The sequence below is a fragment of the Rhinolophus sinicus genome, chromosome 1, assembly GCF_057876585.1.
Source record: "Rhinolophus sinicus isolate RSI-liver-muscle chromosome 1, RSI-T2T, whole genome shotgun sequence".
In the NCBI taxonomy this organism is placed as follows: domain Eukaryota; kingdom Metazoa; phylum Chordata; class Mammalia; order Chiroptera; family Rhinolophidae; genus Rhinolophus; species Rhinolophus sinicus.
This window is the reverse complement of record NC_142501.1, coordinates 22,164,965-22,185,014: the sequence shown is the minus strand read 5'-3', so window position 1 is coordinate 22,185,014 and position 20,050 is coordinate 22,164,965.

The following is a 20,050-nucleotide window of genomic DNA, read 5'->3' as shown; positions in this document are numbered from 1 at the left end:
AAGTTTCTATAGCCCGTGACATATTTACTGGCCTTGAAAATGAGCCAGAATTTACCACATGGAGAGGATAAGAAACAGTATTCCAGGCAAAGTGGAGAGTAATGACAAAAGATGGAAGCACACTGGCACATGGCATATTTAGGGGACAGCACATATGGTTTAAGAGCTGTGAGAGGGAAGGATTTGGGATGCAAGGGGCAATGTGTTTGAAGTCAGGTTGTAAAAATCTATCGAGTGCCAAATTATTCATAAGGCATACTACCTGTAACCTACAAAATGCACCAACACACACATATCCCATCCTTCTCTTTCTTTGTCTCTTTCTTTGACACACACACACACACACCCCACACACACACAATCCTATAATGCTGTTTTCCGTGTTAATATTGCAAATGCCTCCTTGTCTGTACCTGAAAACAAAAGAAGTAGGGAAAAGAAGGTTATGTGGATAAACTATTCCCAAGTGCTGCTAAAGATAGCTCTGAGCAGGTGGATCTTGGTGACAGCAGCTTTTGCAATTCAGAGCATAATTTCTTTCCCATTTTCATCAAGACCGCCCAGCCGACAGTCTTTACCCCTTCAAATCACCCTAATATCACTGCCAGATTCATCTTCTGGGGAAAATCAAGTGTACATCACATGAATCTCCTAAGACTCTTCCCCTAGTTTTCTAAGCCCATCAAGGAGATCCTGCTGTTCTCAATAACCACAGAGCCCACCAGAGGGTAAATTGCTACTAGGGTGAAAAAAATCCCTCTTAGAAATTTACAAGGAAGGGAACTGAGTAAATATGTTCACCTGGGTATGACTCACATAACATTCATAGATAAGGACAATATGTTTGATACTTCCTGTCCTAGTGATTTGGGAGGTTGGCTTGGAAGAGAATTGGCTATCAATACGATCATTTACCGTGTTTCCCTGAAAATAACACCTATAGGACAATCAGCTCTAATGCGTCTTTTGGAGCAAAAATTAATATAAGACTCGGTTTTATGTTATGTCATGTCATGTCATGTCATGTCATGTTATGTTATGTTATATAAGACGGGGTCTTATATTACAGTAAAATAAGACAGGGTCTTATATTAATTTTTGCTCCAAAAGTCACATTAGAGCTGATTGTCCGGCTAGGTCTTATTTTCAGAGAAACACAGTAATATGTTTGTTTTGGAAGATGGCTTGTGGGAGGAAACCTGAGACACGTGGTTGCACTTTATTTACATTTTACTGCTGTTGTTTCTTCATAATCAAATGTGACACTAGCAGTGATAACTGCTATCTTCTGGTGCAGGTGTTGAGTGAAAAGACTGGAATCCAAGAGTCCCCACGATGCTGCTCATCCATGAAGATGAGACCTTGATTTGTGGCTCTTACAGCAGCACCATCTAGAACTCTCTGCAGTGATGGAAATGCTGTCTAACCACACTGTACCATTGGATAACTGTGAGACACAGATAGCAACTGAACACTTGAATTGTGGTTAGTGCAACTGAGGAACTGAATTTTTAATTTTAATTAATTTAAATTTGTATAGCTATATGTGGCCAGTGCTACCATATTGAACAGCACAGTTCTAGATCTGCCAAATCCCCTTCTCTAATCCGGGGTCTCCTGTTCGTGCTTGTGCTTTTGTGGGCCGCGGAATTTATTTCCTGAGACAGCTGTAATTAATTGCCACAAACTGGGTGGTATAAAACAACAGAAATGCATTGTCTTATGGAGGATAGAATTCCAAACTCAAGTTGCTAGGACTGTTTCCTTCTGGAAGCTCTGAGGGACCGCCTGTTCCATGCCTGTCTCCTAGCTTCTGGCAACTGGCAGTAATCCTTGATTTTCCTGGGCTTGTAGACACATGCATCACTCTAATCTCTGCTTCTGTCTTCATAGTGCCTCCTTCTCTGTCCCTGTGTTTCTGTGTCTCCAGTCTCCCTCTCCTTACTTTTATAAAGACACTGGTGTTGGAGTTAGGGTCCGTCCTAAATCTGCAGTGATTGCATCTCAAATCCTTAACTACATTTGCAAAGATCATATTTCCAAATATGGTCACATTCAAAGTCACCAGGGGTTAGGACTTGGACATATCATTTGAGGGGGCACACAATTCAACCCCCTACATCAGTATTCCAACACCTTCTTCCAAAAGTAGGCTCTCTCTCAGTGTGCTTGCATAGGAATACAAATTACCTTCCCAAACAGCAATTTGCATATTTATTTTCATGATATCCAAAATCACACACATGCCTCTTTCCCCCAACCCAACCCCCCTTCCTGTTATAGCCATACCCTGAGCTGTTTTGACTCCTTTATTGTCATTCAATTTCCACCATTTTTAGGGTTGATTCCTTCCTTAGAATCAAAGCTAACTTTTTCTTTAAAGAGAAGCAATGGGTCTGAAGTCTCAGGACACTATGAGACTATTCAACGAGTTTCTCTACCATTCTTTACGGATTTTTTAGTTGAAAAAAATTAAGTGACATCCACATAGCACCTGGCTTTGCTTCAGCCATTTGCAAATGAGATTTATTCTACTCTCAGGTGTATGAGGACACATGGATACTCTTGCCACTTTTTGTGGGTAGGAGCAACTACAGACATTGGGAGACAGTGGATCCAGGGAAGAAAGGTGCCCTGACCCCATTCGTTAGGTCCCTTGGTGTAGAAGAAGTAATTGGTGGGGTAGGTTCCAGTATAACAGTATCATCGTATGTGAGGTGAGTTTAACAAGCCATTGGCTGTGTTCTTCCTAACAACTTTATGTTTAGCAAACTGGCACCAATTTTTAGACAGAGATTTCTCACAAGAACTTGGCAAACATTCCATGTTTTCTTTGCTGCAATATGTAGAATTGATATTTCTGACAAAATTGTTCACACATCTTAGCGTAACCTGTTTAGTAGTTGTACTTTGTTAATTTTATTTTTATCCCCAATCAAAAGGAAAAATAATTAATGGTATAATGAGGCTGGATTTTGACCACAGATCTCCTGAAAAACCAAGGCCTGTCAAGTCTTCCTTTACAGGGTCTCTCCCACCCACACCTTCTCATTCTGCCTCCCACCCACCCCTGAATCATAACCCCATTACCTATCATTAATGCAGGAATCAAAATACCCCAACTGGCCTTTCTGGTGGATCAGTGGTTCCAGCTTTCAATTCATTCTGTACTACTCTAATAACTTTATTTTCTAAAACACAAAGGCATTTCAATATCAGCATCTGGGTGGGAGAGAGGTCCTCAGTAAATAATACATTCTTTCTTTTTCTTTTCTTTTTTTTTCTTTGCATTTTTGCCTTATACTTGAAAAATGAACTAAATATTTTTTAAATAAATTGATAAATTTTATAGCCAGTTTCAAATATAATTTTTAGAAGACTAAAGCCATACCTTCACACATAATTAAAAAAATAAACTGAGTTTTCTTAAAACCTGTTTATTTAAAATTAAAAATATAAAACTTGCAGTTCCACCAAATTCCAAACTCCTTTGCCCAACTCTCAAGCTTCTGGAGCCTTACTTTCTCCTTCCACTACAACTTCATCTCTTATCTCTGTGCAAATCATATTATTCTTGTGTAATTGGCAAAATGGCTACCATTTGTTGCATGTCAGTGACTTTACATACTTTGTTTTATTTAATCTTTAAAACTATCTTCTGAGATGGTTGTTATATTTCCCATTTTACAGATAAGGAAACTGAAACTCAGAAATGCAGAGAGGCTTTTTGCTCAAAATCACACAACTAGTAAGTAGCAGGACAGGAATTTGAACCTATATTTGTTTGACGTCAAAATCCACATTCTTAGGTGACGTCATAGGAATGGCGGCAGCGGGGCACACTTTTTGAGTTCTCTTCCGGATCTTATCACAAACGGGACACCTATAACCCATCAAAGGACTCTCTGCTCACCACGCAGAACAGGCACCAGGGCCCTGCTAAAGTGAATCCTGTTCTGTAAGGTCAGCCCCTGCACAACAGCCCTTCCACTGTAGTCACGGCCGTCCTTGCAACCAGTGAGCCAGAGGGTCAAGACCTCCTATTGACTTGCAAACAGCAACCAAGTCTCAACTGCAACAGGAAGATACACACACTCAAAAATACATCAGGAACACTCAGCTCAGGTGACCAGGGAGAATGTGCCACTGGGCTCCACAGGTCATGTACTACATAAAGGCACTCTACTAAAACCAAGAGACATAACAGCCCTGCTTAGTACATAGAAACAAACAAAGGGAGGCAGCCAAAATCGGGAGACAAAGAAACATGTTCCAAGTAAAAGAACAGAATAAAGATCCATTTAAAAAACAAACAAACAAAAAAACTAAACTAAATGGAGATAAGCAATCTACCAGATGCCAAGTTCAAAACACTGGTTATAAGGATGCCCAATGATCTCAGGTAGAACTTTAACAAAGAACTAGGAAACATAAAAATGGAGATAGAAAACATAAAAAGAACCAGTCAGAAATAAAGAACATGATAACTGAAATGAAAAATACATTAGAAGGAATCAACGGTAGATTAAATGAAGCAGAGAATTGAATCAGCAATTTAGAAGATAAGGTAGCAGTGAAGGAAGGGGGAGGATCCAAGATAGTGGAGTAAATAAACTCTGTGCTTGCTTCCTCCAGTGACCACATTAAAATTACAACTAAATTATAGAACAATCAACCTAGAGAACCATTTGAAGTCTACCTGAACAGAAGTTTTATAACTAAAGATATAAAGAAGGAGCCACATTGAGACTGGTAAAAGGTGTGGAGACTCAGAATAAGCCGGCCCCACACCTGCTGTGATGGCTGAGAATCAGGAGGGATATCTCGGCTGCAGCGGTCCCCCACCTATTGGAGGAGGGAGGTAACCCAGCCCCACACTGGGCTCCCCAACCCAGAGTACCAGTGCCAGGAGGAGGAGCCCACTACAATATCTGGCTGTAGAAAACAGTGGGGATTCTCACCATCAGAGTGGAATGGTGAGCTGCGGAGAAACCCAGATGTCCTCTTAAAAGGCCTGCACGCGCACAGACTTACTCGTTTGCAGGCACTCGTCCTGGGCTCCAGCAGAGGGATGGTGGCTTAAAGAGAGGGGGACATCAAAGACATGCAGAAAGAGATTGAGTTCTGTGGCTTCAGGGAAAGGACTGGAAAGCCAGTTGCCATTTTCCTTGTATAGAATCCTTCTCCCATGCAGCCGGCAGGTGGGTGCCATCTTTCCTGTATTGAGCCCTCCCCCACAGGTCAAATCTGAATCTGATTGGTCTGCTGAACTGCACTCGCTCCCCCCAGATGACTCCCTGGGATCCCGCTCCACTCAATTTGAATAACACCTAGAGGCAATTTTTCCTCAATCAGCCAGCCTGCCCACATTGCACTTTTACTTAGAAAACTATCAGAGTCCAGCAGGTCCCAGGTGGGTGGTGAATGGCCTCATTGTACTCTGACAGTTTTGCTGAGTATTTCCAGGCTCAGCACTGGCATGAAACCAGAATTTATATTAACCTGGTGACCACAACTGATCCCCTTCTAGTGATTCCCTGGGACCCTGCTTCACCCAATTTGCATACTCCACAAGGTTCTACCAGCGGCTGAACCTTAAGGGAGCCGGCAGGTGGCAGTAAGCCTTGGAGTGTCCTTGCTCTTTGCGGAGCTACCCCAGGCCTGGTACTAGTAGCAGGAATCCTCACTTCGCAGCATGGCCTCTCCCATACACCTCCTGGTCTAGCACAGGCAGTGACCAACTGCATATCATTTTGGAGTTTCTACCAGGTAGACCCCAGCCAGTCACAGGCAAAGGTTGACATGGGCCTGCACTAGATCCCCACCCAGGAGGCCCCAGAACCAACACACCTGGATGTCGGATTCAGACTGCAGCAGAGCACTATCCAGTTAGCCCCACAAGCGGCACATCCAATGTGTGGTCTTAACAGGCACCAGAGCCCTCTGGGGCAAATACTGCTCTGTGTGGTAAGTCCCCCACAGAGCAGCTCTTAAGCTGTGGATGTGGCCAAACCTCACAGCCGTCAACCTGAGGGTTAATCTCACTCACAGACATGCCAATAGCAATCAAGACTCAACTATAACAGGAGAGCACACACAACCCACAAAAGGGGTGCCCCTGGAGCACCTGGCACAGATGACAAGGTGCCACTGGGTCCCACAGGGCACCTAATACATAAGGCCATGCGGGCAAACCTGGAATACATAGCAGATCTATGTAATACATAAAAACAAACACAGACAGACAGTTAAAATGAGGAAACAAAGAAATAATCCCAAATGAAAGAACAGAAGAAAACTCCACAAAAAGAACTAAACAATATGAAAGCAAGCAATCTACCAGATATAGAGTTCAAAACAATGGTTATAAGGATGTTCAATGAATTTAGGGGAAGAATAAATGAGCTCAGCGAGAATTTCCACAAAGAGATAGCAAGCATAAAAAAGGATATAGAAACTATAAAAAGGAAGCAGTCAGAAATGAAGAATATAATAACGAAAATGAAGAATGTCTTAGAAGGAATCACCAATAGACTAGATGAAGCAGAGCAGTGAATCAGTAATTTAGAAGACAAAGTAGCAGAAATCAACCAGTTGGAAGAGCAAAAAGAAAAAAAAGGATTAAAAAAAATGAGGATAGTTTAAGAGACCTTTGGGACAAATCAAACATGACAACATTCATATCACAGGGGTACCAAAAGGAGGAGAGAGACCAAGGAATTGAAAACTTGTTTGAAGAAATAGTGATGGAAAACTTTTCTAACCTGGTGAGGGAAGTAGACATACAATCCTAAGAAGCATAGAGAACCCAAACAAGATGAACCCAAAGAGGCCCACACCAAGACACATCATAAGTAAAATGCTAAGGGTTAAAGACAAAGAAAGAATCTTAAAAGCAGCAAGAGAAAAGCAGTTAGTTACCTACAAGGGAATTCCCATAAGATTGTCAGCCAATTTCTCAACAGAAACTTTGCAGGCCAGAAGGAATTGAACAAAATATTGAAAGTGATGAATGCAAGGACCTACAACCAAGGTTACTCTATCCAGCAAAGCCATCATTTAGAATGGAAGAACAGATAAAGAGCTTCCCAGACAAGGAAGAGGTAAAGGAGTTTATCAACACTAAACCAGTATTACAAGGAAACTTAGAGGGACTTCTTTTTAAAAAAGAACAACAGAAAAAAGAAGAAAAAACATCAAAAATATGAATAATAAGATCGCAATAATTATGCATCTATCAAGAATTCCTTGCAATGTAATGGATTAAATGCTCCAATCAAAAGATATAGGGTGGCTGAATGGATAAGAAAACAAGACCCTTACATATGCTGCCTACACGAGACTCACTTCAGATCTAAAGACACACAGAGACTGAAAGTAAAGGGATGGAAAAGATATTTCACGAAAATGGAAGTTTTAAAAAATCTGAGGTAGCAATACTTATACCAGGCAAAATAGACTTTAAAACAAAAGCTAAAACAGGAGACAAAGAAGGACCCACAGCAATCCCACATCTGGGTACTCATCTGAAGAATCCCAAAATACTACTTCAAGGTAACGTGTGAATCCATACATACATCGCAGCATTGTTTACAACGGCCAAGATGTGGAGGCAGCCTTAGTGTCCATTGATGGATGAATGGATAAGGAGGAGGTGGTACATATATACATGGAATATTGTTCAGCCATGGAAGGGAATGTGTTCTTACCATCTGTGGCAGCTTGGATAGACCTGGAGGGTATTGTGCTGAGTGAAGTGTCAGACAGAGACAGATGCAATGTGATTTTGCTTATATGTGGAATCTAAAGAACAAAATAAACAAACAAATGAAACAAACAGAAACAAACTCATAGATACAGAGAACATTTTGATGGTTGCTAGATGGGAGGGGGTATGATGGTGGGTAAAAAGAGGAAGGGATTAAGAAGTACAAACTTGTTACTCAGTAGTCATGGGGATATAGGGTATACCAAAAGAAATATAGTCAATGATATTGTAATAACTATGTATGGTGTCAGATGGGTACTAGATTTATCAGGGTGATAGATGGGAGGGGGTTGGAGGGCAGGGTGAAAAGGGGATTAAGAAGTGCAAATAGGTAGTTACAAAATAGTCATGCAGATATAAAGTAAAACATCAGGAATATAGTCAATAATATCGTAATAACTATATAGAATGTCAAGTGGTACTAGACTGTTCAGGTGGATCACTGCTTATATTACATAAATGTCTATACCTCTATGCTGTACACCTAAAATTAATATAAATAATATTGAATGTCAACTGTAATTGAAAAATTAAAAAAAGAGGGGGAAGATAAAGAGAAATAAGTCATGGTGATGTCATGTTCAGCATAGGGAATATAGTCAATAATATTGTGATAGCATGGTACGGTGTCAGATGGTTGCTTGACTTATGGTGAACACTTCTTTAGGTATATAAATGTAGAATAACTATGATATTCACCTGAAACTAATAAAATATTGTGGTTTAGCTATATTTTATAAAAATCTTTTTTAGAAAGTCCAGCTACTCCTTAAGTGAACATCCCAAGAGAACCAAGCATGGTCTTCGCTAACTTAGCCTCAGATGTCATCTAGTGTCACTACCACTGCACTCTGTTGGTTAATAGGGAGTCACTCAGGACAGCTCACTTCAAAGAGAGGAAACATAGATCCCACTTCTTGATTGAAGGGGTGTCAAAGAATTTGCCAATATGTTTTATCATCACAACGTGGGATTATCCATAATGAAAGGACTATTTCAGTGAGAAGCTGAACACCTATTCCTAGAACTCAAAAATTGGAAAGGACATCTTCATGGATGTTGAAATCACTATGGTGATGACAGTGTTTATAGCAAAAAGGAAACCTGTGAACCAGTTGCCAGAGACTTCCGAAAAGGAATATGAAGAAGTTCAGAGGGGTTGGGGGAGGAAGAGATTGCGTGGCAACAATATGCAGGAGTAGTGATGTCTTAGCCAGATGGTAGTTATTATTAGGCATAATCAGGTATAATCACAATCTGTTTCCTCCGGTCTCCTCCAAGGAGGAGGTTCTTTTTTATCTCATAACAGTGGAGAAATAATGGTCTACCAAGGCAACAGGCATCTAAGATAATGCCATCCTTACCTCTGATCCCTGTGACATTTAGAGAATAGAGAATGACACAATTCCCTGAAAGGGCCACAATAGACTCAGTGCCTTCTGAGCATAGCCAGAGTGCAGGTTAAGCAAAGACTAGAATGTTTTGTGACGGTCTCAGAATTACTTACAGTGGAACCCGGGTTCCAGAGGTTCCAGTACAATGAGATGGGAAAGAAGTCAGCAGAAGGAGGAACAGTTACAGAAGATAAAATTCAGTGATGTTTATGGGTATAAGTAAAAGAAAAAAAACACATAGAATTAAAGGACATTTATTGTTATCTAACAAGAAGTCTAGACAGAGATTGGTCCTGGGTTCCTTTGATCTCACCAATCTGTCATCTACTGCGTAGCAATGTCTGTGTAGCAATGTCTCCCCTCCTAGTACAAATATGTCTGCCCCAACAGCAAGTGTCACATCTTCAAACTTTAGCATCTACCCTTGAAGCAAAGTGGGAAGAAGCAAAAAGAATCTTCTCTTCACTTGCCTATTCTTTTAATGAGGAAGAAAGCTGCCCCACGAGCCTTCAGCTGACTTTCCTTAAATACCAGTGTCATACTTTCATTTCTATATCAATTGTTGACATAGAGGAAGGATAACCATGGTTTAAAGCAGTCATGACTCATCCCTTAGGCTCCACATGTAGTTGCCCAAACAACAAAATCATGTCAGCAAGAAGTTAATGACTACTGAGAAAGCAAGTAGCAATATCAGTCATGCTGAGGGTGGAGCTTCAAGTAATATGGAGATAGAAGTATAAAGATGGCAGAAGACCTGGGAAGGCCTCAGTTTACCCCACTGTGAAGGGTATAAATTTACTAATCTCCAAGCTTCCCCCAATGCTGAGATACTAGTTTTCTACCCACAGCATTTATCACACTCAGACCTTTTCTTTTATTATAACTATTTTCCCATATTTTATCTCCCCAACTACACTATTGGTACATTGGTAGCAGGAATCTTTTTTGCTTTGTCTTTACATTCCACTGTGTCAGTAAATATTTGAGGATGAACGCTATGCTCAGCACTCTTCAAAGCTGTGTGGCTTTCTTTGTAAGACCAATCTGGTTTTCTTAGTAGCTCCCCAAAGTGAGAAATGAAGAGAAGCGGCAATCATTGTTTCTCGATTTATTGAGCAACAACCATATGCTTCCTGCTATTGTGGAATCTGAGAAAAATGTAAAAGGCATTGGCATAAACAACTCTTAAAAAGAACAGGCAACACATGGAACCCTATGCTGCATCTTTAGGCAAGAGCAGCTGTGCTTCCTCTACTATACTCCAGGGCGATGCACCCAGAAAATGGCTTGCACACATTGGAACAGGGAGTCATTTTCTCTGTGGACTGAGTTGTAAAGAGCTAGTGAATGACTGAGAGAGGGTGACTGACGGGAAGAGTAGCAATGGAAGAGGGAGGAAGAAAAGGGAGGCTGGAATCGTTCTTTCTTGTGGTATAAAACAAATCACAAATTTAGTTATCATTTGGATTTAGCCAAACTGTTATAAATCCAAGGGATTTTTTTTTTTTTTTAGTTAGGGTTTCATGGTTTTTAAAACTTGCTGGAATTTCTTTCCAGTTGGCCAGTTTCCCATGAGATTCAAATACAAATGATCATATAGAGTAGATGGTTGTTACATGAGAGAATACATGTACTTTTAAATTTAACTCAAAGTGTTTGAGACAATATTACAGTTTCTAAAAAGTAGAAGCACAGTTGAACAGAGAGATTCTAGAACCCTATAATCCCAAAGTTGGAAAGGGACTTAAAGATCATTAATTCATTTCATTCTGTATTCCTCTTAATGCATAGTGTCTACAAATGCTCAAAATTCCTATGTGAGCAAATGAGCAAATTTTATCCTCTTGCATCTGAAATACTTCATTTTCATAGTTGGTATGTTGACCAGGTACAATTGTTGGCATATGAAAATGCAACATTATTTTGTCTCCTATGATTTTTGAAAATGTAATCAGAAGGGGTTCAATGAAAATCATGACATGATATTTTTTCTCACTCTTAAGTAGCAGACATTCCTAAGGTCACTTTAAGTTACAAACATAAACTCAATTCAGTAATTAAAATGCCTAGTCCAATATATTAATCAAAATCCTCAGCTTGATCTAACATTATATCTTTTCCACTTTCTCAGTTTGGGTCAGCTTCAAACTTGAAGTCACAGCAGGAAAAGGGTGGTGGTTTCATGCGTTTGTGGACAGTGGTGGGTGGTGGGTGGCTTCTTATCTGTATCTCCACTTACTAGCTAATTTCTGACCTTTGCAGAGTTAGAGTGGGTAAGATGAAAGAAAAGGTCTTGAATCATAACCTGGCTTTGCTTTCTCTGGGTTGGCTGATGTTTAATGCCATTTTATTTTACTTTATTAGGTGTTTTTAGTACTTCTGTTGAGAATTCCATCCCTGGATGCCACTTTCCTGAAAATTTCTTGACCCTGTCACATATACCTCTACTTCAGCTTGTTGTCTCTATGATTGTCATTTGAGACCCTTCCTCAGCCCCTAGATTCCAGCATTCTCCTTCCTTGTTCTTGCTGCTGAGGTCCCTCCTATCTTCCAAGTAAGCAAATGAAACAGGATTCAAGATAGCCTCACATCAGCTCTCTTTCTTCTGTATGGCCCATCTATGGTCCACTCCTCATTTCAACAAACTTTGGGTGCATCAGCTGTTCTTATATACCCATCTCTAGTCTCAGGTCTGAGTTGGGCACCAAACCCCCTGACTAACAGTTGTGATGAACACACTGAATCTCTCCAAATCATTTCATGGAAGCTTCTCTCAGCAGGCTGGAGGTTTTAAATGTTACAGCTTTTGCCAAAGTAATTTCCTGCCCACATTGATCCTCTCTCCACATTCTGATCTGGTTTGTAGCTATTTCTTTTGCAATTCTGCATACATTGATTTGTCTCTCACTTTGGTTTCTAACTTCTATTATATTTGAACCCAAGATGAAACTGAGGCAAGAGTCTCATCCTAACTTGCTGCTTCATACTCACAAACATGGAACATGAGCTCTCTGCAGCCATCTTGTTCTTACAAGATTAAAGGTATTCTTCACTATCAACCCTGTGGCAGACTGACAGTGATCTCCAAAATCTGTTCTTCCTTCTCTTCTTAGTAAAATAATTTTAATTTGTCTTATTACCTTAAGCTGGAGGATGCATTTTCCAGCCTCCCTTGCAGCTAGGTGTGGCCCAGTATTAAGTTCTCACCAATAGAATGTAAGTGGAAGTCAGGAGTGTCCCTGTCATTCCATGTGTTTAAGAAGAAATCATAAGGTTCAATTCTGGTTAAGTAAGCATGCCCCACACTATCTCTCCCACTATTACAACTAAAAATCTTAAGCAAAATACACAAAGCAACTACCAGAGGACTCTGAAAAGTGCATAAGAACAGGAGGACTGGATGGGAAGTTTAAGATCCCAGAGCAACCTAGCAGTGTTGTTGTTTGTTTGTGCCTCTGATATATGTTGGCTTGGTCTCCGAAGCAGCACAAAAATGGAAGCACAAAGAGGAAGCTCTAAGAATAGCCCATGTTCTCTGGCCAGAGAACCAAAGGTGGTAGTTACAAAAATCCATGCATGTTAAAATTCATAGGATTGTACACCACGAAAAAAATGAATTTTACTACATGTAAATAAAAGATAACTTTACAAAAGAAAATCCCTTTTCCTGGACATTCTTCTTCCTACAGTATAGGACACTGATATAAAACTGAGCCATTTTGCCCGTCCAGACAAGGATAACATCCTAGAGGCTGGCAGAGCAATGGCACATGGAGTATGGCTGCCCCAGGAGGGCTAGACCACCAGCCGTGCAGTCTATTTTTGTAGCAACTTCATCTTCACCTTACCTGATCGAATCTTTAATGTTTTCACATGGGCTTCCACTAAGCTATGTCTGCTCCATCTGTCATAGGTTCAAGCAGCTGTTTAAACTCGGAAAACTTGTCATCCAAGCCAATCTAGACTGTATTAGATCCAGTTTCTATCATACAATATATTTGCCATTCCTCCCAAGTGAGTCATACCTGAAAAATTAATATTGATAAAGCCACTGATAAATATGTCGATCAGGACTAGGGAGAGAGCCACAGGGCACTGCTGGTCTCTACTTCAAGGAGAAAAGGAGAGGGGGAATGCTCACCAAAATACGAGGAACTAATTAAAACCTTTTCAGTGTAATTTCTATCTAGGCTGATAACAATCGCTTTCATTGTCAAACAAATTATTAATCTATCTAATTATGTCAGCTCTAGCTTATTTTCCTACATTTTATCCACAAGAAAACAATGGGAGATTTTCCATTAGTGACTTGCTAAAATGCAAACACACTCTGTCTCTCACATTTCTCTGGCATTCTAGTTTTCAACAAGGCAAAAAAGAATCTAAATGAGCCAACACAACTTGTTCTTAGTATACTAAAATTTGTCTTGGTGGAAAACTTCCTCTAGAAGACAGACGTCAATTCTAAAATTGTGTTCAGGAGCAAGTGTACTAATCTGAGGTTTGCTGAATTTGCACTTTACCCTGTTTTGAAAATCAGAATAACTTTTTTTTAATGTCCATTTAAAAAGGTTTGCAGGCACATCTTTTCTTCTTCTTAATTCTTCGTTAATAATCAAAAGCAGTTCAGTAATCTGACTTACAAATTCTCCACAATCATGAGAAATAACTAATCTGAGTTAAAGAACAAAAACAGCAACAACAACAAAACCCCCTATTATTCTCAGTATCTGAGTTGTCTGTCTTTTGAACTTTATCCAAATGAGGTTTCTCTTCCTTCACATGAGAATTCATTTATCCATTACTTTATTCCTCCATTCAACACATATCTATTGAGAGCCTCCTATGTGCCAGGTGTTGATGGAAGTGTTGAAGGTTCAGCAGAGAACCAAACAAACAAAAATCCCTCAGGAGTTTACATTTAATCAAACAAGAGTGTAAAATTATTGAGCGTCAGATAGTGACCAATTATAGGGAGGTAAATATTTTAGGGAAGAGGCGATTGGTATGCATGTGGGATTAAAATATTTTCAAAGATGGTCAGGAAAAGAGCTGCTGAAAAAACAAAAAGACTCACTTGAGAAAAGGTGGAAAGAGGTGAAGGAGAAAGTCATGCAGATAGTTGGGGTAGAGGATTCCAGGCAAAGGAAGCAATAAGTACTAAAGCCCCAAGACAGAAACATGGCTGATGTGTTTGAGAAACAGTAAGAAGGACAATGTTACTGGGATGGAATGAATGAATGGAGTGAATGAATGGAAGTGAACTTGGAGATGAAGACAGACAAGTGATGGGATAAAAGACCACATGGAGTGGGTCACTCATCAACAAGTTCTACACATACTTTACCCTCATTGGGAGCTTCTGAACCAATTTAAGATATTATTGACATGTCGTATTATCCTGCCTCCCTCCCCGAGCAGTCTGGTTTTTTTTAAATTTATTGATTTATCAAATATTTGTTGAGCACCTACAATGTATCAGGTGCCATTGTGGACATTATATGAAGCTCCTAGAAATTTCACAGTTTATTAGGAAATAAAGTCTTTATAGTTCGTTGTGGGGACTTTAGCTTTTACTCTGAGCAGGAAGGCAAACTGGTTTGAGCAGAGTTGTGATTTTGGCTAACTTAGGTTTTAAAAGTATCTATCAGGCCGCCATACTAAAAATAAGTTCTAATAGGACAGGAAGGAAATAGGAAAAACAATTAAGAGGATATTGAAATAATCCAGGCAAAGATGATGCTTCTGTCAATATAGTAATAAAGAGACATTGTCAGACTCTGGGTTCATTTTTTTAAAGTAGTTCCTGTAAGATGGACGTGAGCATTGAAAAAAAGGTGGGGTTCAGTATGGATCCAAAGATCCAAATTTTTGTTTCCCTGTCTGAGGAATCGTGAAGAGCCACCATTTTTCTGAGCTGGAGACAACAGTGGAGGAGGAGATACAAATGAAAAAAAATACCAGGAGTTTTGTTCTGGACATTTTAATCTTGAGAGCTTTAATTTATAGCTAACTGGAGAGGATGAATAGGCAAGACTTGGGAAATGTCCAAGCTGGAGATAGAAATCTGGGAGGCATAAGCATATAGACAGAAATTAAAACTACAAGGCTCTATGAAGTCTCCAAGGAAATAAAGATAGAAAGAAAACAGGCCCAAGCTCTGAGTCCTGGGGCACTTACATACTTAGACTTGAGGGAGATGAGGAAAAACCAGGAAAAAGGACTGAGAAGAAGCAGTTAGGGAGATGGAAAAAGAAGTACCAAGACAGTGGGGTGCATTTGGAAGCCAGTAAAAAAGCATGTCGCGGAGGACAGAGTGATCAAGAGTTACTGATAAGAATGATAAACGTCTAACTATTACTTTGTTTTGTGCACCTAAAACTAACAATAAATAAATAAATAAATAAATAAATAAATAAATAAAGAGTTACTGATAAGAAAAGTCAGACAAGGACTAAAGACTAATTATGTGGACGTGATCTGTGACCCTCACAACAGTAGTTTAGGTGGTGTGCTGGTTGTGAAAGCCTGACTGAAAGGAGTTCCAGAAAGAATTGGAAGAGAGGGATCAGAGCAGCAAGAATAAATATCCCTTTTTGTAAACGTTGTGCTAAAAGACAGCAGAGAAATAGACAGAGGGAGATACGGAGTAAATCCCTCCTGAATGGGTTTAGTGCCCTTATAAAGAGACCCTAGAGATAGATCTTCCTTGTTCCTTCTGCCATGTGAAGGCACATCACGACAGCTGTCTATGAACTAGGAAGTGGGCTCTCACCAGACACCAAATCTGCCTGCACCTTGATCTTGGACGTTCAGCCTCCAAAACTGTAGGAGATGACTGTTTGTTGTTCAATCCCCCCAGTCTATGGTAGTGTGATAGCAGCCCAGTTGGACTGAGAAGGAGATTCAATCTTATGCTAAGTGCACTGGTAAGTCCTTAGTGAGTCATAAGCCTAACCTGTATTCACATTTTAAAGAGATCCTCTGGTTACTGCATGGAGAATGGATCATAATGGAAGAGTGGCAGCAAAGACAACAGGGAAAAGGCTTCTGCCGTCCTCCAGGCAAGAGATGGTGGAGGCTCGTTTGAGAATAGTGGCAATGAAGATGGACAGAGGTGGATGGATTTGTTTTCTATTTCAGAGGTTTGACTGGAAGGCTTGTTAATGAATTAGATGTGAAGAGTAAGAGAAAAAAAAGGAATCAACAATGATTCCTAAGCTTTTGGCCTGAGTCTCTGGGTCAAGCTATTACAGAGATGGAAAAACAACACAGGGGAGATTGGTTTGGGGAACAGCAAAACCTGCAATTGCATTTTGGACTTAATTTGGAAATACCTATCAAACATTCAAGTGGAAATAATTACCAGGCAATTCGCTCTAATAAATAACAATAGCTGATGTTTACTATGAACGAGGCATGGTTCTCAGCACTTTACAAACCTCTGATCCTCATAGGTTGCATTTGCACACTCGGGACCAGGTGAGTTCACCTAGGGAGAAAAGACAGATAATGAAGGAAGCTCAGGAATAAGCCCACATACAGAAGTCAGTCAGATGCCCTTCTTCCCCCAAACCCCCAGGTACAAGTCACTGGCTATGGAGGCTTTTACACAATAGATCTGATTTCCACATCCTGCTTATTGACAACATCTGCACAAACAGCTGCTTACCTCCTATCTCTTGGTCTGTCTTCCCAAGTCCCAGGCCTCAGTGGGAGGAATTCACGTAAATACCAGCTGTATACATAAGCCTTTCTATTTCCTATCTAAAAAAAAAGATTGCCTCTTAGGATGCTTCCTGGTCTTAGTGCTGTTTTGCTCTATTTGAACTCCTCGCACCTCCCAAATGTTCTTCAGTGGAAAACTTATTAAGAATCAGTCTCTCCATCACATGTTGGCTACACGTTTCAGGTTGTGTATCTCAATTGGCCATTCCGGGGAAAAATTCAGCTGGCTACATCACCAAATTTATAGTTAATTTCTTCCTCCCAGGATAAGTTCTCACTTTCATCAAAATTCTACTTTCTATCAAGTAACCTACTCAATTGAGTAATAGCACTGTTATATAACTCATGTGTCCTCCACTTGGGAAGTAAGAGGAAGGAAGAACCATAACCAACAGCATCAGTCCCAAGGGAGACTGGGTTAGGAAATATTGGTGGCCGGCTCAGTGCATGCTACCACCACACTCAGGAAAGCACCCATAAAGAGTTTGTCTGTTACTGGTGGATCAGCAGCTGCTTCTATACAGAAAAACAGTCCCTACGACACAAACTTCAATTCATTGCATTCTTAGGACTTACTTAATAGCGCTTACTTGAACCACTGTTAGTGATGTGGTTCAAGGGCTTAAATCACAGGGTGCTTTTTTTTTTTTTTCCATTGCTTTATTGTTTGGGGAGATCAGACTTGGCTTCTATTTATGATCAGCTCCAAGAGACATAAAAGGGGCTTTGATTCCAAAGTATATACTGTACGTAAACTGTGTGGGGTTTTTTTTTCCTTAGGAGATGGTGAAAGGCCAATATTTTTCTCTCATTTGTCAACACTAAACAGAAGTCCTTCCGAAATTTTGTAAATAGCAGTTCTTATTAATTACAACTAAAATGTCATTAGACACTACAAAAAAACAAAAATGAAAGCTTCAAGTGGGTTTAAATAAGAGAAACCAAAATGATCATGTTGGCAGCTATATTCCATGTATTATTTCTTATACCGTGCTCCCTTGCATGTGAATTCTTTCCCCTCCCACCCCCGCCTCTCTCTCCTCCTCTCATTGTTTCCAATTTTCAGTCCTTGTCCCATGACATTTCTCTTTCTGATAGCATCATTTCTGACCTCTTCCCTGGGGTTTTCAGGCCGGCTTCTCACCATGGCATCCAGGACGTATCCAGCAGGGAAATCATACTGAAAATGAATCTGAAAGCAAGTCTTTGGTTCATCAAGGAGATAATATGAGTCAGAAATGTCTCATCTAATTCTCTGGATTCTGCCTTATAATCTGCCATAAAATATCGAACCCCTGACTTTAAATCAGAACCTGACATGAATCCAAGATGTAGATATTTAAATGGAAATCGGTAGGGATTTTCCTCTTCCACATAAAATTAATATCTTGATTTTCTGCCAGTTTGGTATATGGATTTCAAATATGCTGATGAATTAATTTTTTAAAAAATGACTATAGAAATAAATTACTGTGGTATGTCTTTATTTAGGGAAACAGCTGCTAATTAGAAAACTTCTTCATTATTATTTCTAACATGTTATAAATTAGGTTTGTCTATGGTTTCCTAGCCTAAATATTTTACAAATCCTCCTCTGTTTTTTTAGGTGGAAATGTAATATGCAGAGCTACAACATTTTATGGAAAACAACTGATCCCCCTGGGTTAACTATTTTAACATTTTAAGTAAATGTAAATTTTAAAAATACATCTAGGATGATACACTGGCACAGTTATACGTTGGGAGAAAGCCCTAAAGAGTATACATAAAACCTGTGTTTTGAAGGAACAATCTAGAATTTGGGAACAGCTAAAGGCAAAAGGCCTAATGGATGAACATGGAGCATCTTTTCATCAATTCCCAAACCTACCACAACAAAGTAGCTATAGAGTAAATTGGATGCAATTTCACATGAATGGAGAAGAATAGGTGTTTCTAAAGTGGGAGGAAACTGCTATAGAGAAAACTACTAAGAAACTTTATCATATTTTCATATTTAACCTACTTCATCAATTCAGTTTTCCTAATGGTCTGTCATACAATTTCTAAAACCCATGAGTTGTTTTGTTCTTTGTTTAAATATAAAATTTAACATAAAAATAGCTATCAGCCTGTTTTGAATCTCCTAAGAAAAATACTGGCACCCTTCCCCCGCAGGCTTACAGGAAAGAAGAAGAGAATTCTGACCCAACAGGCTTTCCTGTCGCCTCACCACCGCCATGGTTAGAGCTCCCCATTATCAGATGTCCTAGCACTTTTGACTTTCCCTTTATCATACTTGCAATTCATTCATTGTTTGTCACTTTTTGTTTCATGGACATCTTTCCCACTGAACTATTCTGGGAATTCAGGAACAATGTCTGCCTGGTTCACTTTTCTTGGGTAAGACACTGGATATCATGGCATCAGTTTTCAATAAACCTGTTAAATGAAAAATTTTTTAAAAAGGAGGCGGGAGCATGCTCTGGAGAAGACATAGACCCCAACTAAGTTGGGAAGTTGAGAAGGGAGCACATAAGAAGGGTAATACAATACCATCATCATCATCATCATCAAAGACAACATTAGCGGCCTTCTATTAAATGCTCACTCTGAGCATCCCTGCCTAATGGGTAAGAGCACGGGCTCTGCAGTTCATATGTTTGAGCGGGAAACTGGTTGCTACCATCATCTGACTGTGCGAATGTGAGCGTGTTATTTAAACTTTCTCTCTGTGTGTGCCTCACTTTCCCTATAAAGTGAGGATTCTATTAATAATGTCATTTTAGCTCTCAGGGCCATTGTGAAGGTTAATTGAAATGACTCCTGGAAGGGTTTTTAGCACAGCACTAGGCCTTCAGTGGGTGGGATGCATTAAGCTCTGAGATGGAGCTCAGTGAGGGGAATGCTGTAGCACAGGTCTCAATGTCCCCATTTTGCAGAAGACAGAAACCCGTCTCCTGCCCTGGGTCACCCAGAGGTATATCATGGAGCTAGGATTACATCAGGATGTCTCCTCTCCCAAGACGTGGTCTTTGCCCTCATTTCATTGACTCAGGGAAAGTTACTCACCATCTAGTAACTACCACCAGAGTTCAGACCCACTGAAGAGCCAGAAGAGATGTCCCAGCTGGTGAGAGTGAGGGCTGGCCGCCATACAACAGGAATGAAGTTCAAT